Here is a 25322-nt window from a genome sequence, read left to right as displayed (position 1 = left end):
CCAGGTGGCTAAGCAGTAAAGAATCTGCCCACAGGAGACACAGGAGACTCGGAGATGTGGGTTTGATTCCTGGGTCAGGAAGATCCCCTGGAGTAGGAAATGGCAACCCACTCCAGTATTCTTGACTAGAAAATTCCATGGACTGAGAAGCCTGGCAGGCTACAGTCCATGGGGTTGCAAAGAGTCAACAATAACTGAGCATGCACACACACTCAGGATTGTTTCTTTCACACAGCTCAAGTGAACAAGAGCCAAAATAAAGCCACCTGTTACCAGGAGTTTGGGATTAACAGGTACACAATACTAGGTATAAAATAGATAAACAAAGACCTATGGTACCAGGAACTATATTCAACATATTGTAATAAGCTATTATGGGAGAGAATCTGAAAAAGAATATATATATTAATATGTTCAGTTCAGTTCAGCCGCTCAGTCATGCCTGACTCTTTGCGACCCCATGAATCGCAGCACGCAAGGTCTCCCTATCCATCACCAACTCCCGGAGTTCACTCAAACTCATTTCCATCAAGTCAGTGATGCCATCCAGCCATCTCATCCTCTGTCGTCCCCTTCTCCTCCTGCCCCCAATCCTTCCCAGCATCAGGGTCTTTTCCAATGAGTCAACTCTTCGCATCGGGTGGCCAAAGTATTGGAGTTTCAGCTTCAGCATCAGTCCTTCCAATGAATACCCAGGACTTATCTCCTTTAGGATGGACGGGTTGGACCTCCTTGCAGTCCAGGGAACTCTCAAGAGTCTTCTCCAACACCACAGTTCAAAATCATCAATTCTTCAGTACTCAGCTTTCTTCACAGTCCAACTCTCACATCCATACATGACCACTGGAAAAACCATAGTATGTATAATGAAATCACTTTGCTGTACACCTGAAGCGAATACAGCATTGTAAATCAATTACACATCAACAATAATAACAACAAAAATAATAGCTAAAAAAAAAACAAAATTCGGGCAAGTCAGTCCATAGATAGGCAAGAGAGAGGATCAGAGAAATCAAATCCCACACACAACTCAAATGCTCTTTATATTACGTTGCAGAACAATGAAGGAAACCACAGATTCAAGTATCTCAGCTCAGGCCAAAGCAAGCACCAGGAGTAAGGCACTGGTAAGAAACCCAGTGGAAGTTCAGTCCAAGAATCTTTATTTACTTCTGTGATGAAAGGAACTGTCTTCAATCACAAATGTAAGTGGAAAACCACAGCTAGCGTGAGATCAAGCCAGTGACTACGGAGACAATCGAAATAGAAGCAGGAACTGACAAACTGGAGCAGAAAACACTAATTCTCTTGATCAGGAAAGAAACAGTGGTATAGAAACAGAAAAACATTCAGCCCAAGGTAACACCTGGGCTTTCCAAAGTGTCTGCCTGCCAATGCAAGAGACATGAGATGTGGGTTCGATTCCCTTTGTCTGGAAGATTCCCTGGAGGAGGGCATGGCAACACACTCCAGTATTTTTGCCTGGAGAATCCCATGGACAGAGGAGTCTGGCGGGCTACAGTCCATGGGGTTGCAAAGAATCAGACATGACTGAAGAAACTTAGCATGCACAAAGTAACACAACACAACTTTGTTATGCAAAGTAACACAGTTCAGTTCAGTTCAGTTCAGTCGCTCAGTCGTGTCCGACTCTGCAACCCCAGGAATCGCAGCACGCCAGGCCTCCCTGTCCATCACCATCTCCCGGAGTTTACCCAAACTCACGTCCATCGAGTCAGTGATGCCATCCAGCCATCTCATCCTCTGTCGTCCCCTTCTCCTCCTGCCCCCAATCCCTCCCAGCATCAGAGTCTTTTCCAATAAGTCAACTCTTCGCATGAGGTGGCCAAAATACTGGAGTTTCAGCTTTAGTAAAGTAACACAACACACACACACACAAAAGCTGAGAGAAGACCTTTCAGCGTTCTGCCCAGAGATCATACCACCTACTTGAACCATGCTTTCCCAATAAAAGAGACTCTTTTTTTTTTTTTTTTTTTAGAAAAAGTTGAAAGTCAGATTTCAATGAGAATTTCTTCATGACTAAGGACAACTGCCCTCCTCTGTCATAAATAGAAATGTGCATTTAGGTGAAATGGGACTGAGAATTTATTTGATGGCAGTTCTAAGCACTATTTCTTGAAATTGTTACTGTCTTCTGATGTAGTTTGAGGAAGATATATTGAAGCTATAAGCTCTGACACTTGGGTGATTAGCAGCCATTACAGGCTGTTTGGGAGCATTCATAAGGGATCTTATTTCACCAAAAAACAATCTGCAAAGAAAATCACTAATAAGGATGATCTATGACTGAATACATTGTCATCTGACAAAAAATAGCCTCGTACTGAATTTCCACTCAATGATTTATTTAAAAAGTTTCAAGATCCTTTAAAATCTGTATCTCTTTTATATTTTAAAACACCAGATACCATTGGAGCAAACAGAGTCTATAAAAATATCTGACTTTGAAATCGAATAATTTTATTTGGAATTTTCACTCTGCAGCAAAAGAAAGTCAGTAAAATTTAGTAATACATGAGCAAATCTCACCTGTGTATCTTTCTCGTATAGCCACATATACTGCTATTGAAAATAACATTATTCCAATGCTGTAAAATAAATGGAGGGAGCAGGGTGTGAAATTTTTTTAATAATTTAATTTTAAAACATTTTATTTAAAAATAAAAATGAAAGTATTAGTTTCTTTATTTCTAGAATTGCGTTATAGGTAACATTAAGCTATCTCCCAAAGGAGGCTATTTCTCCCCATCCTCTCTCATCTTTTCCTTCTTACCTATGAAGTCCATCAAACATCTAAATATATCTATAAAGCACAGATATCTACAGAGTCTACCAAACACCATCAGCATCTCACCCTTAGATTTTCTGTCTGAGGGTTCTCTGCTGTCTTTTAAGAGACAATAGCAACACCTGTGATTCTAAATGCTTTTCTCCTAGAATAGAAAACCTCAAAACCACATAGCAGATTGAAAGTGTCAAGGAATTAACACTCCTACCAGAAACCTTCAATTAAAGACTCTTGGGAGCTGGCATGTAACTACTTCAGCTCCCTCGTCCATGGGTGAACTAATCTTGAGGCACAGGTTTTGAAGTTTTCCAAAGGCTGCCTGTGGGATTAAGCTCCAAATGCCTACTGTGTTAGTTGGCTGAATAATGCATCTTTTATTTCACCCATTTCCTTACTGGTATAACATGTACTTTCTGAGTAAGATCAGAGCACTCAGTGCTGGTCTCAGGGTCTGCTTCCGGGAAAATCCAAACTAAGACAATCAGTTTGAGGAAAATAATAATTATAAGAAATGTGTGTGGGGGCTACTGCTTTTGATAACATTGTTGTTCAGTCGCTAAGTCGTGAACTGCAGAATCATGCAGCTTGCAACTCCATGAACTGCACTACACCAGACTTCCCTGTCTTCACTATCTCTGAAGTTCGCTCAAATTAATGTCCATTGAGTCAGTGATGCAATACAACCATCTCATCCTCTGTTGCCCCCTTCTCCTTTTGCCTTCAACCTTTCCCAGCATCAGAGTGTCTTCCAATGAATGGGCTCTTCGCATCAGGTGGCCAAAGTATTGGAGCTTCAGCATCAGTATCAATCCTTCCAATGAATATTCAGAGTTGATTTCCTTTAGGATTGACTGGTTTGATCTCCTTGAAGTCCAAGGGATTCTCATAGGATTGACTGGTTTGATCTCCTTGAAATCCAAGGGATTCTCAAGAGTCTTCTCCAACATCACAGTCTGAAAGCATCTTTTCTTTGATGTTCAGCCTCCTTTATGTTCCAACTCTCAAATCCCTACATGACTACTGGAAAAACCATAGCTTTCACTATACAGACATTTGTCAGCAAAGTAATGGCTCTGCTTTTAAATACACTATCTAGGTTTGTCATAGCTTTCCTTCCAAGGAGCAAGCATTTTTTAAATTTTGGAGCCCAAGAGAATAAAATCTGTCACTACTTCTATTTGCCATGAACTGATGATACTAGATGCCATGATCTCAGTTTTTTGAATACTGAGTTTCAAGCCAGCTTCTTTGCTCTCCTCTTTCAGCCTCATCAAGAGGCTCTTTTGTTCCTCTTCACTTTCTGCCATCAGAGTGGTATTGCCTGCACACTAAACACTAAAATATCTAAGAACCAAGAAACAAGTTGGATTGGTCCCATGTCATTATTACTCCCATTGTCTCACCTGCAGAATTTGTTTCTTGCACCCAAAGCTCAGGTACTGTCTGCTTAGAGATTTGGGTTCCTGGAAATATTCCTTCTGCTGGAATCACAAGGAAGGGTTCCATTTAACATCAGTTCAGTTCAGTTCAGTCGCTCAGTTGTGTCTGACTCTTTGCAACCCCATGGACTGCAGCATGCCAGGAGTCCCTGTCCATCACCAACTCCCTGAGCTTGCTCAAACTCATGTCCATCGAATCAATGATGCCATCCAACCATCTCATCCTCTGCCATCCCCTTCTCCTCCTGCTTCCAATCTTTCCCAGCATCATGGTCTTTTCCAATGAGTCAGTTCTTTGCATCAGCTGACCAAAGTAGTGGAGCTTCAAGGAAGCTTCTAATTATTTGAGTCACTCTGGGCTCCATTAGCTGGTAGTGGACTGGCAGGCAAAGAATGGAATTATTGTACTGGTGGGGTTAATCTACATGGATTATCATAACAAGCTAGGCCTGCTGCTACACAATGGAAACAAGGAGTACAACCAAAATATAAGTGCTTTTAAAACATTTTGCTGTTTCATTCCCAGTGATTACAGTAAAAGTAACTGTAGCAACCAAAGCCAGACAAGGATTAACAAAAAGACCTTTGAGAATACAAATTGGGGTTTATTCCTCCAAGCCAGTTACTCTGACCCACTGAAGTGCTGGCCTGGGGTAAGAAAACCTTTGATGGCACTTGAAGAGGAAGGTAATAATACCAATTACATATTCAGGGTCAGACGCAACAGTCTGACAACTTCATTTGTTAACTCTGAATATTTTGAGTGGTCGGGAAATGATATTCTTCTTGAAGGACTGGATTACACTTCAGGATGTGGACTTGAAGGACTGGACTTCAATGGTGGGAACAAGGAGGTCATCCTGATGTAGACAAGATTCAGATACTGTTAGAGGGTGAGCAGAACTAAGTGGCTCAGGAAACAGACTGTACCAGACTCACTACTTCAGCTTGAACACTGGCCTTGCATTCTGGCTAGGGCCATCCTAAGAAGAGCTCTGGGGAAAAATGGAGGGAATTGTTAACAGTTTCAGAAAGAACGAAGTGGCTGGGTCAAAGCAGAAATGATGCTCAGATGTGGATGTGTCTGGTGGTGAAACTAAGTCTGATGCTGTAAAGAACAATATTGCATAAAAACCAGGAACATTAGGTTTATGAACTAAGGTAAATTGGATTGGTCACACAGGAAATGGCAAGAGTGAACATCTACATCTTAAGAATCAGTGAACTAAAATGGATAGGAATGGACGAATTTAATTCAGATGACCATTATCTCTACTACTGTGGGCAAGAATCCCTTAGAAATGGAGTAGGTCTCATAGTAAACAAAAGATTCTGAAATGCAGTCCTTGGGTGCAATCTAAAAAATGACAGAATGATCTCAGTTCATCTCCAAGGCCAAGACTTTCTAGCTTCTGCTGCTGCTAAGTCACTTCAGTCGTGTCTGACTCTGTGCGACCCCATAGATGGCAGCCCACCAGGCTCCCCTGTCCCTGGGATTCTCCAGGCAAGAACACTGGAGTGGGTTGCCATTTCCTTCTCCAATGCATGAAAGTGAAAAGTGAAAGAGAAGTCGCTCAGTCGTGCCCGACTCTTCGCAACCCCATGGACTGCAGCCTACCAGGCTTCTCTGTCCATGGGATTTTCCAGACAAGAGTACTGGAGTGGGGTGCCATCACCTTCTCCAAGACATTCTAGAACTAACACCAAAAAAAGATGTCCTTTTCATCATAGGGGATTGGAATGCACTCGTTTCACATGCTAATAAGGTTATGCTCAAAATGCTTTAAGCTAGGTTTCAGCAGTATATGAACCAAGAACTTCCAGGTGTACAAAGTGGGCTTGCAAAAGGCAGAGGAACCAGAGATCAAATTGCCAACATTTGTTGGATCACAGAGAAAGCAAGGGAATTTCAAAACATCTGCTTCATTGACTATGTGAAAGCCTTTGACTATGTGTATCACAAAATAATGTGGAAAATTCTTAAAGAGATGGGAATACCAGACCACCTTACCTGTCTCCTGAGAAACCTGTATGTGGGTTAAGAAGCAACAGTTCAAACCTTACATGGAACAACTGACTGGTTCAAAATTGGGAAAGAAGTACTGTCACCCTGTTTATTTAACTTATATGTTGAGTACATCATGCAAAATGCTGAGCTAGATGACTCACAAGTTGGAATCGAGATGATCAGGAAAAATATCAATAACCTCAGATATGCAGATGATACCATTGTAAAGGCAGAAAGTGAAGAGGAACTGAAGAACCTCTTGATGAGGGTGAAAGAGGAGAGTCAAAGAGCTGGCTTAAAACTCAACATTCAAAAAACTCAGATCATGGCATCCAGTCCCATGAATTCATTGCAAATAGAAGGGGAAAAGTGAAAGCAGTGACAGATTTTATTTTCTTTGGTTCCAAAATCACTGCAGACGGTGACTGCAGCCACAAAATTAAAATACATTTTTTCCTGGGAAGGAAAGCTATGACAAACCTGTGTGCTGTGCTTAGTCGCTCAGTAGTGTCTGACTCTGCGACTCCAGACTGCAGTCCACCAGGCTCCTCTGTCCATGGGGACTCTCCAGGCAAGAATACTGGAGTGGGTTGCCATGCCCTCCTCCAGGGGATCTTCCCAACCCAGAGATCGAACCCAGGTTTCCTACATTTCAGGAGGATTCTTTAATGTCTGAGCCACCAGGGACAGCATATTAAAAAGCAGAGACATCACTTTGTTGATAAAGGTCCATATAGTCAAAGCTATCATTTTTCTGGTAGTCATGTAGGGATGTGAGAGTTGGACCATAGAGAAAGATGAGCACCAAAGAATTAATGCTTTGGAATTGTGGGGCTGGAGAAGACTCTTGAGAGTCCCTTGGACTCAAGGAGATCAAACCAGTATATTCTAAAGGAAATCAACCCTGAGTATTCATTGGGAGGAACTGATGCTGAAGCTCCAATACTTAGGCTACCTGATTCGAATAGCCATGTCAGTGGAAAAGACTCTGATGCTGGAAAAGATTGAGTGAAGGAATAGAAGTGGGCAACAGAGGATAAGACAGATATCATCACCGACTCAATGGACGTGAATTTGAAAAAACTCCAGGAGACACTGAAGGACAGGGAAGCCCGGCGTGCTGCAGTCCATGGGGTCACAAAGTGTCAGACAAGACTTAGCGATTGAACAAGAAGAAGAAGAATGGTGCACTCTATTTCCACAGTTTTAGAGTCAGAAAGATCTGGCGTCTGCCACAATTATAAACCAAAGGCCATGCCACAGAGGCGGATCCTTGTCTCAGTGGCTGGTAGACACACACTTGTCTCTTATTCAGAACATGGCAATATGCACTTACCTATGTATATGTGTAGATCAATGTAACATTTTATTTGTTTGTTTTTACTCTGGGTTTCAGTTCACAAAAGTTTAACAGCCATTCATCTGTTATACACCAGGTCTCAAACAGTAGACAAGGATCAGAATCATGGGAACCATTTCAAGTTCTATTTCCTTCCATATACCTCTTATCTCCTACTTTACTCATCCATTAAAATTCTTGCTATAGCACTTGGTAATTGCAGATCATGATAATGCAGGCTGAAGTAGCTTCTGTTTAGATGTATAAAGGAAAATAACTGTGCTAAAAGAAAGACACTACTGATGATCCTAAGTACAGGGCAGCAAAGAGAACATAGACAGAAAGAACAGACTTTTGTACACAGTGGGAGAAGGAGAGGATGGGATGTTTTAATTGAATAGCATTGAAGCATATACATTACCACATGTAAAACAGCCAGGGGGTGTTTGATGTATGATGCAGGGAATCCAAAGCTGGTGCTCTGTGCCAACCTGGAGGGATGGGATGGGGAGGGAAGTGGGAGAGGGGTTTAGGAGGGAGGAGCCATAAGTATGCCTATGGCCGATTCATGTTGATGTAGGGCAGAAGTCATCACATTTACAATATTGTAAAGTAATTATCCTCCAATTAAACAAATATGTTTTCTAAATTGTGCTAGAGCTTATTTTACTCTTTTTTTTTTTCAAAATTTTCTTTAAGGTTGTTTTCATTTTGCTTCTATAACAGACATAAGAACAAAAAATTAATAGGTCTGTCTAGTAAGGCTATGGTTTTTCCAGGGGTCATGTATGGATGTGAGAGTTAGACTATAAAGAAAGCTGAGCACAAAAGAATTGATGCTTTTGAACTGTGGTGTTGGAGAAGACTCTTGAGAGTCCCTTGGACTGCAAGGAGATCTAACCAGTCAGTCCTAAAGGAGATCAGTCCTGGGTGTTCATTGGTAGGACTGATGTTGAAGCTGAAACTCCAATACTTTGGCCACCTGATGCGAAGAGCTGACTCATTTGAAAAGACCTGGTTGCTCGGAAAGATTGAGGGTGGGAGGAGAAGGGGACAACAGAGGATGAGATGGTTAGATGGCATCACCGATTCAATGGACATGGGTTTGGGTGGACTCTGGGAGTTGGTGATGGACAGGGAGGCCTGGTGTGCATGGAGTCACAAAGAGTCGGACACGACTGAGCGACTGGACTTAACTGAACTGAACTGAAACAGTGCTGAAAGAGAATACATAAAGACAGTACAGTCTACAGGTTATAAATCAGAAGTTGGGGCTGCTTTAAGTAATTAAACCTATGACCCCAAAGCATAACTTCCAATGGGGATAGGTTCAGGGAGAATTGAGCCAGGAGAGGCAACGCTCTGTCAATGGTGCCTCTTATGCCCCAGATTCTTATGACTTCTGCTCCACAACTTCCTCCCTGGAATCCCCCTTTCTACAAATGGGAATGGTTCAGGTGCCTCACAGAAACCAGAGAGGTGAGTTGATGGTTGGAGTTCTCTATCTAGCACTACCAGCCGGGACACATGAGGTTAAATATAGCAGGAAAACAAATGTGTCCAAACAATCAAGTGGTGTGTGTGTGTTTAGTCGCTAAGTCATGTCTGACTCTTTTGTAATTACATGGATTGTAGCCTGCCAGGCTCTTCCGTCCATGGGATTCTCCAGGTAAGATACTGGAGTGGGTTGCCATTTCCTTCTCCAGGAGATATTCCCAACCCATGAATTGAATCCACGTCTCCTGCATTGGCAGGCAGATTCTTTACCACTGAGCCACTTGGGAAGCCCATCAAGTGGTATCTGGGTCCATTAAAGCATTGATCTTCATTGTAAAGACTTTGTAGTCTAGAGAAAAGAGAACTGTGTCAGATAGCATGAGTATGTTTGACTCTGAAAAGGCAATTTGATTCTCTAGCTGCCCTCACTTGCTCTGCTAATTACAGGATTATAAAGAATATTTAAAAAGACAAAGGAAAGATTCTGAAGAAAATAATAGAAATGTAGTTTTATTATCACTATAGATCCATATTTTCTACAATTAAAAAAAGGCCTAGATACCATTAGATTCAGGGTGATATATCTGATTGCCTTACACATTTATTCTTGAGTTTATTTTCATCCCTCTCAACCTCCCTTATTCTCTTCCTTCCTTCTCTTCCAGTTCTTCCTACTGAATGAAAACAGAAAAAGCATATTTACCACTGACTTACATTATTTATTTCTATTATGCTCTTCGTCCATTGGTAACATTTATTCTTAAAGCAAGAAGGAGAAGGACAGAGACAAAACAAAAGATTCAGAAGCAAACAAAAAACAGACCTCATTCCTGCCACTTCCTTTTTGGGAATGTTGGGGAGCAAAGCCTATTTTCTTTTCAAGGTCATTCCATGTTTGTTATCCTTGGCTTGCAGCATGATATCCTCCTGCTCCCTGGTGCTTTTTTAAGTTTAAATTAGTTTCCAGTAAAGATGCTCAAGTACCTTGCAGGAAGAAAGCATTGTTTTTAATACACTTGTAACTGATGCGTCTGGTCCTTGGGGAGTTTCAGAGGACCTCAAAGGCGATAGTTCTCTACCCGGGAGCAAAGAAGCCATTACAGCTTGTACTGGAAGATTTAATAGGTGTCATAATTTATCATGTAAACTGAAAAGTGTTTCTTAATTAAGTGCGTACGTTAATGAATTTTTTAATTTGATCCCTGTAAGTACCTTGCTATACTAATTGCAATATTCTACACATTAGTCATCCGCTGTTGCCCTTGGCTATTTTCTACCCTGAGAGGAAGAGAAAGAGAGCTTTTCAGTTAAAGTTCATTTAACTCTTTCCACCCAACAAATTAAATTTAGTCTTACTCACACAGAAGTGACAGCTGTAGTTCAATTTCACTGAACCTTCAGAGTTCTTACATGTAGGGGCCAGTTTAAATTCTGTTATTTTTCAAATAACAGGAAGCTGGGGTCACTGCTCAGGAACCGAGGCCCTGCCACTTCCCAGGGGGGCACTCTCTTTGGTTCTCCCAAGTCTGAAGAGGTGATAAGAGCCTAGATGAATAGAGAGGCCATATTTTCTTCTGCTTTGCTGTGAGTCCTCTACAGTATAATTAAGGAAGGGCTGGAATTTGTACAGTACTTCCCAAACTCAGAAAAATTGAGGTGAAAGATAAAATTTGGGCATATATACTCAATTAGATATTTAAATGAAGCATTATTTGTAATAATAAGAAAAGTTCTTATGATATAATATGAAGTCCAAAAGCAAAATATAACATGCTGTAATATTATTACAACTATGAAAAACAAACAAGAAATATTTACAGGGAAACCTATTTGGCAAATAATATGTTTCATCATTAGAGTGATTGACTTCTGGTGATAAGGTTATGGCTAATTTATATTCAGATTTGTCAATAAGTTAACAGAAAACCCCAAGTTACAGGTTTTATTAAAGAAGGATTAAAAACAACAAACCTGCAGTAACTGACTTTTCTCTTTAAGTGAAACTACTGGTTTATTCAGGAGGAAATAACCATATTGTAAGAAATTTTATTTGGTTTTCATGAATTTAGAGACACACTTTTTTATGTGACATCTATGATAGCTGATTTACAACACTGGGCTGCATAAGACTATCAACACATTAACAACATGAATAAAATTATCATTTAATTGACACAGGTATCAATGCCTTAGAGTTCATGCATCTATAGTTGACAAAGAACTCTTGCACTACAGAGACCTCGGCTTGAATCCTTGCTCATATAGATTTAGTAATGGGATTTTTATAAAAAGTATTTAAATTGGAGCTCTGCTAATATGTTAAATGAACAAAACTGCCAGATGAAATGCAGGATGCTGAGTTAAATTTGAATTTCAGATAAACAACAAATAATTTTTAATGTAAGTATGTTGCATTATGTCCTAAATCTAGCAACCCTACAAATGAAGAAATTAGAATAAACTAGACATCTTTGTTTAATACCTATGTTACTAACCCAGAATTTTACTATTCAGGGGTTTGGATAGAGTTACCTAAAAATAAAAAATTCTTACTTCAAGTGACTGTCCATAGGACTGAGAAATCTAGGATTAGGAAATTGCCCTTCTAGAGCAGTACCGCTCATACTTCAATGTGTCTGAAAATCAATCACTTTAGAATCTTGATTCAGTGTAAATTACCATTTGTGAGGTAGGGCTGGGTGTTGAGGTTCTACATTTCTTCTAAGCTCCAGGGTGATGCTGATTCTGCTACTCCTTGAACCAAATCTCAAGAAGCAAGAGAGTTTAGACAATTTCTGATGTTTCTGTAGGCTTCCTATTTGCTGATTCTATGATTCTTTTTTTTACATGTATTCCATCATTTTAAAATTTCATTTTCAGGCAAGTGACAAATTTTCTTTTTTTTTTTTTTTAAATTTTATTTTATTTTTAAACTTTACATAATTGTATTAGTTTTGCCAAATATCAAAATGAATCCACCACAAATTTTCTGTAATGTAATTCTTGCTTAGTGAATTGGAACTCAGATAATTAAGTACGGTATCATAACGTCAGGCTTCTCAGGTGGTGCTACTGGTAAAGAATTTGCCTGTCAATACAATAGACACTGGTTTGATTCCTGGGTCGGGAAGATCCCCTGGAGGAGGACATGGCAGCCCACTCCAGTATTCTTGCCTGGAGAATCCCCATGGACAGAGGAGCTTGGCGTGCTACAGTCCATGGGGTCGCAAAGAGTCAGACATGACTGAAACGACTTAGTAAGCATGCACATATGCATCATAATGTAAGATTTGCATTATTTTTCTTTTTTGACAAGAATGGTCAGTTGTCAACAATATTAAGTCCATCAGAAACTTCAGAACTATATACTATTGTCACTCAAGAGATTTGTTTCTTATCCATTTATTCATTTAATGAGTACTTATTGAATCTCTACTATGTCCTAGTACTGTTATCAACAAGAGAAACCTTTCACAGATGTCTACAAGCTAATTTAAGTTGGGAACTGCTCTGTGTTTCTGATCTTGTAATCCCATTACTCTTTCCCATCATCTTGATGGTCATCCTTCTCTCTCCTCAGAGCCTTTGTGTGGGAACTGTGGTTGGCTCCTTCTCATCACTGAAATTTCAGGTCATAATGTCAGTTCTTTAGAGAGGGTTTCTCTGACTTTTCCATTAGAAGTTGATCCCATACCCCTCATCACTTGTTTCTTGATATTAACATGTTTTATGATCTGAAATCCTATTAACTTATTTCTGCAGTGTGTATCTATTAACCCATGTACGCGTGTGTGCATCATTTCCTGTATCTCACCCTGCCAGCATGAGACACAAGCAGTGACCTTGTGTGCTCTGTACCTGCGATACCTCACAAATGCTTGTGGATTCGATGAGTTTCTTTTCTTTAACGTAAGCCCAAACAACTGAAATTTACATTTATGTAAACAGAAATAAAATCTTCAATAACAAAAAGGCAACTTTTGTGAGAGTTTTGTTTCCTTACACAAATCAATCTGGAACAATCAGTAAGCATCTAATTCATTGCCTCACATTGGGAATTTGAATACATATTATTATTAGGACCACATACAAATGTAATTTATATTACATTGGCCTTCCATATTCCTAATGCCATTCTAATTATCTTCTGTGATATTTTTCTAAATATTTCTAGACAGTGAGAAAATTTCAATGTAAGCTAACATAGAGGTAAAAATGTTTTTCTTTATACCAAAACAACTGGAATTAGATGTGGTAGAACAGAAGAATAGAGAGAGAAAGAGCAAGGGACAACAGAGAGAGATAAAGACAGTAGTCCAACATCATGGACAACTCTCATTTTTAAATGGCAAGAATGAAAAAGTATAAAAAGCAGTCTCAATAAGTGCAGAAAAGCAATGCATGGCCTACTTTTCATTTGGGAGTTTGCTCAACAGTTATGTATATGCTTTATATAATGTAAAAAGTCACCTTATGCTTTTTTATGTAATACTTTTGGACATTAATGAGTATTTCTGGAGTTAAGGCTATGGGTTTCATAATTAACGGACTAGACTAGGAGATTCCCTCATTATAATTTAGGCTGTAACATATGGCAGCTGGACTTCTAATTTACTCCCACTGTCACTTAATCAGAGTCTCAAATCCTGACCAGCAAGCTCCAGAAGCTATTGGCCTAATGATTGACCAGGCCACCAAGACTCACAAGTGAATTAGCCAGCATACTCTGGAAAGCTGAAACCTCCATTATCAGTGTCTTCCAACTGTGCTCGGAATACATTATTGATTCTTTTCACTGGAAGTTCTCCTGACAAGCTTATGTGTGCAATTAAGTGGATTACATGGAACGTGTTAAATAGCCTAAGAACTTCTTAGGCTGGAAAGTCTTTGAGCATCAGCACTGATTCACTCGCTCAACTTGCCCATTCACAGTCAGAACGTAGGAAATTAACAGCAACCCATACAACATCCTGTACTTTGTGGGAGAGAAGCATTTCGTGTGGGTGGCTAGCTCTTGCTCTGAGAAAAATTCAAACAGTTTTGCCTATAACTGTCTGCCATAATAGATGTCTGCCACAATAGTCTGATGCTATTGTCTATTGTACTAGAATATATGAAAAAAAGCATGCACCAACTTAATCCTTTGTTTTCATTTTAAAAGTTTATATGATCCAGCTATTTGATATTCAGCATAGTGCCTCCTCAAAACTCTTTTTTCTTTTTTCTTTCTAAATACTTTCACCCATTTCTGCAGATAATCACACAGTATATATCAGTAGACCAAAGTAATTAGGCAATATCAACAGTAGAAATAAATGAGGAGAGCCTTAGTTGAGAGTTCTGATATGATACTATTAAAAGTTTTGTTCTCAGACCCTCTTATCTGTACCAGAAAGCAACCAACCAATTGATCGATCACATTAAATTAAATTAAAATGAAATGAAAATAACAGCCTGACCTGTGTGGTTAATTAACCCCCTTACACACCACCCACACACACACATTAGTAACAATAGGTCTTAATTAAGACCTATTAAATATAGTCAAGTTCAAGGATTATGTGAAGAAAGCCTCACTGATAAACATACGTAGGTCTTTAACAGGATCCATATAAAATATAAGATCTTTCAGCATTTTTAGGAACAATAAGAATGTTAAGGAAAATAGAACTTTGATGCATACCCTAAGCTGCTGTTGTTATTAAATGTAAATATAAGGCAGAAAAGAAGCCATTTAGAATATAATAAAGTAGCTATTAGTGCTATTCACTGCTACTCTTTTTACAAGTTTTGGTAAAAGAGTAAAAAACATAGTGACTGGCTGACTTGCCACTCCTTAGAAAAAGAAAAGAAGCCCTGAGAACAATCTTATAACTTCCTTTTAGTTTACATTTAGTTAGAAGTGAACTAGCATGATGTGTGATGAAAAACCAAGATACTAGAATGAGAAATAATAACAGTATTTTGTTGTTCTTTTTTAGCCTTGAAGTCATGTCTGAGTTTTTAAGAGTAGTACAGTCCCCATGGACTGTAGCCCACCAGGCTCCTCTGTCCATGGGATCCTCCAGGAATGGGTTGCCATGCTGTCCTCCAGGGGGATCTTCCCAACCCAGAGACTGAACCAAGGGCTCTTACAACTCCTGCACTGGCAGGTGGGCCTCTCACCAGTAGCACCACCTGGAAAGTCCTCATCCCTTTGAAATGTAATCATAAGGAAAGATAGGGCTCCTATCTGTCATCTTTGTGGGAGGGCAGAAATGTATAAGTACTAACTAGCAAGCATAGATGACCTAAACACTTTGAGCAACCGCCTCCCTTAATATTCTCCAGGACTTTTCCATTAGCTTACCCCCACACTTATAAACTTTTCTGCTTTTTGTTTCAAAGGAGTTGAATTCAATCTCTCTCTTCTATTGAGATATTTTTGACTCTTATTGCAATCATCATGGTCTTCAATAAAGTCATCCTTGCCTTTTTAACTCCACGCAGTGCCATTTTTCTTTAAAAGTACCCTGAAGAACATTTTTCAAACTTACATTTTGCAGAAGGGTGATAAAATCAGATTTTAAGGCTCTGAGTAAAACTGGTTTGATTTAATTAGTGTAAAATATATTTCATAAAATTAGAACAAAATATTTCACTCCTGAAAGATATTTCCATTGTATAAAATTAAAAAACTCAGGATAGCACAATCAAAAAATGTAGTTGAGAGCAAGATGTCCTGAGAAAATTTGACACTATGGGATTCTTTGCATAAATTTTCAAACACACTCAAGAATCTGATTTTCTGCAAAGCTGCAACAAAGGATACCTGCTGAACTTTATTAATAAGGATTTTACTTACCAAAATATTAATATTTACTATTCAGTATTAGTAAATATCCTATCTAGAAATTATTTTCTCTTCTTTACTTCTCATTGACAAAAAAACTCAGTACTTTCACTGTGGGCCTATGTTACTCTACTTCTGGTTTCTCTTCCCCTTACATTGTAGCACTATAATCAAAATCCTGTAAGTATACCAATACCACATGGATAATATAGCCACTTCTAGCATATTGCTCCCAATACATTTATTCCGAACTTTCCCAATGTAGATAATATATAAGCTCCACAATTGGTGGTACAGAAAAAATTCTCATATTTATTTCTCATATGCAAAACTTCCTGGCTTTCTTGGGGACTTTGACATGAAATTAACAATTGAGTCATATTTGCTGTGGTGCCAACAGAAGAACAAGTTAGAACTGCCATCCGGAGAAGAATCTACTACATGCCAAGATGTTAGAAATCCTTGCTTTCCCATGTGGAAGTGAAAATTTCCCTTTGCTTACTATAAATAAAGGGTCCAAGTTTATTTTAGACATTAGTGGGTATTCATGGTCCTTCTTCATGCACCTCATCTTCACTGTTTCAGTTTTCAATTTTTAGCCAGAGGAAGCTCCGACCACTTTCTTCTGGTGCCAAGAATTGAGAGATGGATCAAGTCTCAGTTCTCCCCTAGCAAACATTTTAAGAATGCATACATTTCTCTTTCTCCTACCTTTTATGATTATTAGGAAATAAGGGAGGATTATCTGTTCTGCTTCCATTAGCTTCTGAATCCCCAAAGTTCTCCATTGTGGAGACTTGAGAAAGGGTACTCATCTCTAATGTAGATCCAGTCACATTCCTGCTGTGAAGCCACATACTGACAGACCTACACATTACACCCACACACCACACACACCTCGTGCCATCCTTTCTTTATTGTCAAACTGATCACTGCTCTCTAAATGGAGGAGAAAGAAGAGGGAAGCTACAAACAGAAACAGGTATTAGCAAAGTCACTAGCCACGTGGGGTGAAGCTATACTTTTTCTTTCAATTAAAAGAAAGAGATCAAGGTACTAACTACACCAGGACTGAAGGGATCTCAATGTACCCTGAATCTATAAATATTTAAGCAGATTTCCTCCTCCCTGACTCCTCAATAACATATGCCCATGTCTCCTCTAGCTCATAGGAGCCAATTCCTTCCCATGGCTTCAGAGCACCCGAAGTCTCTATGTGGTGATTAGTAGACTCCGTGCAGTCCTGGGCCTGACTCCAATCACTTTCTCCTTGAAAATTGCTGAAACTTGATGCGGTAGCACAGTGCCAAGCAGGCCTTGTCACTGGGGCTTGGTCCTCATTACAGCCCCGAGACTTCAGGAGACTGTTTGAGAGGCTGGAACATCTTCCTTGCGGGTGGCTAATTAGTGTTTCCCCAGGGCTTCTGCTCTGTGAATACTTAAGGGTAATCATCACTAGCTAACTGCATGGGGAGTGTAGCTAAGCAATTTTACCAAGTCAACTGACAACAGCTTGAAGTAATATTAGCCCTGTTACGTGAAGACAAGTGCTCTCCACCCAATGAAGACAGAGACTGGCACCACTCAATAAATCACTGCAGCATCCCTGAAAGCTTAGCATCAGTTCTAAGCCATTAATTTCAGCGAGGTCTTTTGACAGGATATTTTGCATTGAGAGAGAGCATATATTGAAAGTATGCTGTTTCTCGAGCTAACTTACAAAGAGCAAATTATCCTAGTTACCAACCTAGCAACCCATTTAGGTACAAGGGTAATCAAATAAATCTTTTGACATTTTTTCATCTTACTGTCTTATCACTCAGGATATGGAGAATAATTTTCTTTAAAATATGAATATATTGCAAATATCATCATAGAATTATTAAAGTTTCAGAGACAGGTATCTGAACACTTGGATAAGACTGCTGCTGCTGCTGCTGCTGCTGCTAAGTCACTTCAGTCGTGTCCGACTCTGTGTGACCCCATGGACGGCAGCCCATGAGGCTCCCCTGTCCCTGGGATTCTCCAGGCAAGAACACTGGAGTGGGTTGCCATTTCCTTCTCCAATGCAGGAAAGTGAAAAGTGAAAGTGAAGTCGCTAGTCATATCAGACTCTTCGCAACCCCATGGACTGCAGCCTACCAGGTTCCTCTGTCCATGGGATTTTTCCAGGCAAGGGTACTGGAGTGGGGTGCCATTGCCTTCTCCGTGGATAAAACTAGATACACACAAAATTTCCCTGTTGGCCAAACACCAGATAATGTTACCAAAATTGCCATTTGATTACAAAATAAGTTCATCCAAAAAACTGAATGAGAAATGTAGCAGGAAAAAAAATTATAGAAATTATATATTAAGAATGTGGTTAAGAATGAGGGTGATATTACAAAGGCAATGAGCAATCAGAATCTTGCATTTCAGTAGTACCTTTTGTTTCACAAACAATGTTTTCTGTCAACAAGTACTCTTAGAGTACTAGGATATAAAACTTTTCAGGTATTAGCATAGTAGATATATTTTCTCCAAGAGGTCCCATGACAACCTTCTTTATAAAATAGCTAGCTTTTATTTTACAAAACTTTTGAAGAGAGCAAACATTTTCTATATCATGAAATGGTTGGTAATTTTGGTGGGGAATTAGAGGTTTGTAAAGAAATCAGAGAAAAACTATACCATATGACCCAGCAAGCCCATTTCTGGGCATATATCTGGAGAAAACCATAATTTAAAAAGATACCAGCACCCCCCAATGTTCTATGTCCCAATAGTTGCAATGCTGCAACTATTTATAACTGCCAAGACATGGAAGTAACCTAAACATCTATCAACAGAAGTAACAGAGAATGGATAAAGAAGATGTGGTGTATACACAAACACACACACCTGAAATGGACTATTATTATGCCATAAAAAGACATGGAAACAACCTAAATGTCTAACAACAGAGGAATGGATAATGTATACACACACATTGTATACACACACACACACACAATAGACTCTTAGCCATAGAAAAAGAATGAAACAATGCTATTTGCCGCAACATGGCAGGACCTAGAGATTATCATACTATGTGAAGTCAGACAGAGAAAGATAAATATCATTTGATATCACTTAGATATGGAATCTATGATAAAAATGATACAAATGACCTTAAGTAAGAAACAGAAACAGATTTGCAGATCTTGAAATCAAACTTATGGCAACCAAAGGGAAAACATGGGGATAAGTGACTAACTGGGTGGTTGGGATTGGCATATGCACACCGTGTGGCATGTGTGGGTGTGGGTGGGTGGGTGTGGGTGTGAGTGTGTGAGTGTGTGGGTGTGGGTGTGTTCTCAGTTGCTCAGTCATGTCTGAGTCTTTGCAACTTCATGGAGTGTAATCTGCCAGGCTCCTCTGTCCATGCAATTGTCCAAGCAAGAATACTGGAATGGGTTGCCGTTAGGGGATCTTCCCAACCCAGAGACCAAACTCACATCTCTTATGTCTCCTGCATTGCATGCAGATTCTTTACCACTGAGCTACCAGGGAAGGCCCATATGCACAATACTATGTATAAAATAGATAACTAATAAGGACTTACAGTATAGCACGTGGAACTCTACTCAAATTTCTGTAATAATCTGTGTGGAGGGAGAGACTGGGAAGGAATTGATTTGTGTGAGTGCATCTGAGTGTCTGATTCACTTTGCTGTACCCCTGAAACACAACACTGTAAGTCACTGTAAGTCAACTATTCTCCAATAAAAATTTTAAGAAACAAAATAAGAGACACAAGATACAAATTAATTAATCAATTGATCCATTTTAAAAAAGGATAAGAGATGCTACCTTCAGAGACACAAAAAGCACTAAGTACATGTCAAAATAATTTACAACTGTTTTCATTTCAGGAAAGGTATGATGAACCTGTAGCTATTTTTTAAAGTGATTTAGGATATTCCAAAAATGGAAAAATGATTTAAAAATAAAACATCTTTGAAATAGTAGGTTTTGAAATTAAAAATGCTATCAGTTTCAAATACCAAATAAAAATAAATAAGATGTTAGCATTCCAAGGAGTCTAAGAGCAGGAGAAACCTTGACTTTAGTTCCAAACTTTAAAATAAATATGAATGTGATGAAGCAGGCCTGGAACAAAGGTGAAGTAATTAGCCAAATCTAGTAGAGATGATGGAATTCCAGTTGAGCTATTTCAAATCCTGAAAGATTATGCTTTGAAAGTGCTGCACTCAATATGCCAGCAAATTTGGAAAACTCAGCAGTGGCCACAAGACTGGAAAAGGTCAGTTTTCATTCCAATCCTAAAGAAAGGCAATGCCAAAGAATGCTCAAACTACCGCACAATTGCACTCATCTCACACGCTAGTAAAGTAATGCTCAAAATTCTCCAAGCCAGGCTTCAGCAATACATGAACATGAACTTCCAGATGTTCAAGCTGGTTTTAGAAAAGGCAGAGGAACCAGAGATCAAATTGCCAACATCCACTGGATCATGGAAAAAGCAAGAGAGTTCCAGAAAAACATCTTTTTTGCTTTATTGACTATGCCAAAGCCTTTGACTGTGTGGATCACAATAAACTGTGGAAAATTCTGAAAAAGATGGGAATACCAGACCACCCGACCTGCCTCTTGAGAAACCTATATGCAGGTCAGGAAGCAACAGTTAGAACTGGACATGGAATAACAGACTGGTTCCAAATAGGAAAAGGAGTACGTCAAGGCTGTATATTGTCACCCTGCTTATCTAACTTCTATGCAGAGTACATCATGAGAAACACTGGACTGGAAGAAACACAAGCTGGAATCAAGATTGCCGGGAGAAATATCAATAACCTCAGATATGTAGATGATACCATCCTTATAGCAGAAAGTGAAGAGGAACTAAAAAGCCTCTTGATAAAAGTGAAAGAGGAGAGTGAAAAAGTTGGCTTAAAGCTCAACATTCAGAAAACTAAGATCATGGCATCTGGTCCCATCACTTCATGGGAAACAGATGAGGAAACAGTGGAAACAGTGTCAGACTTTATTTTTCTGGAGTGATTTTTTATTTTTCTGCGGTGATTTCTCCAAAATCACTGCAGATGGTGACTGCAGCCATGAAATTAAAAGACACTTACTCCTTGGAAGGAAAGTTATGACCAAACTAGATAGCATATTAAAAAGCAGACATTACTTTGCTAACAAAGGTCTGTCTAGTCAAGGCTATGGTTTTTCCAGTGGTCATGTATTGATGTGAGTTGGACTGTGAAGAAAGCTGAGCACCGAAGAATTGATGCTTTTGAACTGTGATGCTGGAGAAGACTATTGAGAGTCCCTTCACCTGCAAGGAGGTCCATCCAGTCCATCCTAAAGGAGATCAGTCCTGGGTGTTCATTGAAAGGACTGATGCTAAAGCTGAAACTCCAGTACTTTGGCCACCTCATGTGAAAAGTTGACTCATTGGAAAAGACCCTGATGCTTGAGGGATTGGGGGCAGTAGGAGAAGGGGACGACAGAGGATGAGATGGCTGGATGGCATCACCGACTTGATGGACATACATTTGAGTGAACTCCGGGAGTGGGTGATGGACAGGGTGGCCTGGCATGCTGCAGTTCATGGGGTCACAAAGAGTCGGACACGACTGAGTGATTGAAGTGAATTGAACTGAACTGAAACAATATATAATAACTGAAGGGTGAAAGTAGTATGACTTTGAAAGCGACATAGCATGAACACAGTACTGAGATGATTAAGCAGCTTTGATGAACTTAAGATATCCGTAAGTAAGATAAAATTAAGTTTTATGTTAAATCATATGGTATCTTAATTTTATATATTAAGTCAACTTAAGACCATAAAATTCTTGAATACATACTTACCAAAAAAATCAGTTTCCCAATTAAATGGTAGTTCCAAATTGCATTGTATGTAAATTAAAATAGAAAAATAAATTATAAATATAACCACATTCTTGTTATTCTAATAAAATGTATTTAAAATTACTCTTTAATCTGTTATATGTTTTTCACAATTTTTTATTTTCAGAAGGAAAAACAATTTTGAAGTTATCATTTGTTCTTGTATTTTTGTAAAGATTTCCTACAACGTTTTCTGTACTATAAAGAAATTTTAAACTAAGATAAATTCAAATTTGGAAATTAGTATCCACACACCTCTTGATTTCTTGGCCATCTGAGTGTTCAAGAAGCTTCCAATACAATTGTTTACCTCTCGGATGTCTGCCATCATCCCCAATAATGCAGAATGGGTACAATGTGTGTTAGACAAGTGCAGGCCCCTGCAATTAATGCATTTGCTCTACCTTGATATTCTGTAAACTTGCCCATTTTTTCAGGAATATGTGACTTAGATAAAAAGAGTGATAGCATCTTAGACTTTTTTCAATTCACTACAAATCTTCATCACTATTAAATTCACAAGATGAAAATGACTAAGTATGTAGAATGCTCACTCATTTTCCTTCTTAATTTTTGCTTTAATTCCATTAAATTTTCCACTAATTTGATGGTGTCAGAACTTTCATTTTAGGCAGATGAGTTTATGCAGAAATATTTGCTGAAGATGCATTTATAACTATGCAAGATGGACTGAGATCTGTGATAAAAAAATCAATAAAACTCAAAAATATCAATTTAATTGATATTTTTACATACTAACTATTATTTTATTGTAGGATCAGTTGCTTGTTTCATTACTTATTACCAAATAAGCTAAGGATACCCTGATCTCATTAAAAACTTATGTCTTAAAAGATTTACTTCTTTATTATTTCAAATATTTAGTTTAAAAAGTGAATACTTTTCAGGAATAAACTATGAATTCACAAGTAGAAATATTTAATATCTTTTCTTTTTTGCTCTGATTTCTAGAAACTCTAGAAATTTTCTTTTAATCACAGATGAAAGACTTGGCTGCACTTTTAATAGAAACTGTTGTCTTATAAGAAACAAATTATTTTCAACTGTGAATTTCACATAAATTTAATTTTTTCACTCTATTTTGAGTGAACAGATGATAATTTGGCAGCAGATTTTACCCAAAAAGCAATAATTTAAGTGCATTTCACCTCTTTTAAGATTTTTTAAATTTTCTAGAATTTTTATCCCAATTATAAATTCCTTATGTTTTATTTCTTTTTATCTACAACTGAATTTTTGTTTGGAGCAAGACAATGTCTTATCCTTTAGCCATATATTTCCATTTTGCTGGGACAGTCCCAGATTATACCGTACTGTCTAGGCATCCAGCCAGGTTAGTATTTTCCCTGAATTTTATACTTTCAAAAAAAAGTAGTTATTAATAAATGCATAACATGAAGCAAGATGGCTTATAATTCTAGTTCTTGCCATGACAGTTTGTGAGAGGCATGTTCAGCAACAGTATGGTTAAACCTAAAAGGTGTACAGTAGTAACTAGAATCTCCACTATTTTCTACATGCAATACTGCAAAGAGCTCCCTTTCAAGGACAATATACTGACCACTCACAGGGAAAGAGTTTAGGTTGAAACTCTAACACCAGGGACAGCTAATGCCTTCTGATTTTGGATGGTAGTGGGAAAAGTGTTTGACATGGCTGCAACAGATATGTGTTCACTTAGCATTCTATCCAGTTGTTCTGTGGCCCACGTCACAACCTGAAAGAGGCAGGAAACTATCAGGTCACGAGTAGATCAAGTCAGAGGAAAGGTACTGGTTTCTCGTGTATGCAACTGGCCTGTGACTACAATGTGTAGAGGAAATAAAGGTTGAGTAGGACTGTTGTTGAGAGTATAGAGTGGTGCAGCCCAACAGAGTTGCTAGCCATGATTATTTAAATTTAAATTAATTAAAATTAAGTTAACAAATCAGTTTCTCAATCACTTAGCCCCATCTCAAGTGCCACATCTAGCTAACAACCTACAGCATTGGTCAATGTGGTACAGAACATTTCCATCACTGCCAAAATTTCTATAGAACAACATGGATATAATATATACACTTTTGCTGCAGTAGTTTTGTGATTACTGTAAGCTTAAATCTACAAACATTCTTTTTGGTAAGCATTTATATTCCATATCGAACTCTTCAGCAGTCATGGACTCAAAAAACCCAGAATTCATTGTAATGAAAAATTAGAACTATATCTTTTACTAAGGAAGGCTGATAAGGAACATAAGTTTCACACACACACACAAAATGTTGACATCTGTCATTCACCTTGGGAACGTAAGACTTCCCTGGTGGCTCAGACGGTAAAGCATCTGCCTACAATGTGGGAGACCTGGGTTCAGTCCCTGGGTTGGAAAGATCTCCTGGAGAAGGAAATGGCAACCTACTCCAATATTCTTGCCTGGAAAATCCCATGGATAGAGAAGCCTGGTAGGCTACAATCTATGGGGTTACAAAGAATCAGACACAACTGAGCAACTTCACTTTCTTTCTTTCTTGGGAACATAGCAATGTCACTGAAAGCCATAAGAAACAAATCTTGTGAAATAGCTGTCTATTTCTTCAAAATAACCTATAGGAATCTATATATAAATTTAGGGAAAATAATGATATTCCACTAACTGATCTATGAATTGGATACTTCCCTCCATTTATTTGGAAACCAACAGAGACTGCTGTACAACTTACATTGCTATATACACACTGCCTTCAACCTTTTCTCTGCTGGAAGATATAAACCCTTAAGGGCAAATAACCCATAACTACAGCACAAGGAATAGTTCACACTTAATTAGCACACACTTCTGGGTTGAACTCCAAACTTTGCCACTTATTAGCTGTCTCTCTTTGGGCAAATTACTTAAACTTTCTGTGTTCTGGTTTTCATAGTGTAAAATGGGAATAATGAAAACATAAAGGTGTTTTGAGGGTTAAATGAGTTAATCTACATGAAGCTTTTAGACTACTGTCTGACACAGAATAAGCCCACAGCATAAGATAGTTGTTATTCTTGCTAGTATTTTTATTATAAGAATAATAATTACTAAATACTTTATCCTTCATTCAGTTTACAGGTGTGGCAACATTTTAACCATCCTAGAGATATTTATCTCTAGGAATCTTAAAAAAAAATGTTAAAAGAGGTATTTCTTAACACTGATGTAATAATGGCTTTAGATCTCTTCATTATGTCCTAATTTCTTAAAAGTGACAAAGAAACTGTTTTCAAAAGCTCTCTCAGTACCTCATATTGAAAAAGATGAAAATTATCATTTAAAATCACAATTCAGTTAACCTGATTATTAGTTTATTTGCTGCCTCTAGTTGCAGATATGGTTCCAACTTGAAGCTGCAGAAATGGCAAAAAGCAGACAATTTCAAAATTGCTGCTGAGTGCAGCAGCCTGGTTCTGAGAATCATGAAATGTCTCCGCAGGACATTCTGCCCTCTCCCAGG

The sequence above is a fragment of the Bubalus kerabau genome, chromosome 7, assembly GCF_029407905.1.
Source record: "Bubalus kerabau isolate K-KA32 ecotype Philippines breed swamp buffalo chromosome 7, PCC_UOA_SB_1v2, whole genome shotgun sequence".
Taxonomy (NCBI): Eukaryota; Metazoa; Chordata; class Mammalia; order Artiodactyla; family Bovidae; genus Bubalus; species Bubalus kerabau.
This window is presented reverse-complemented; position numbering follows the sequence as displayed.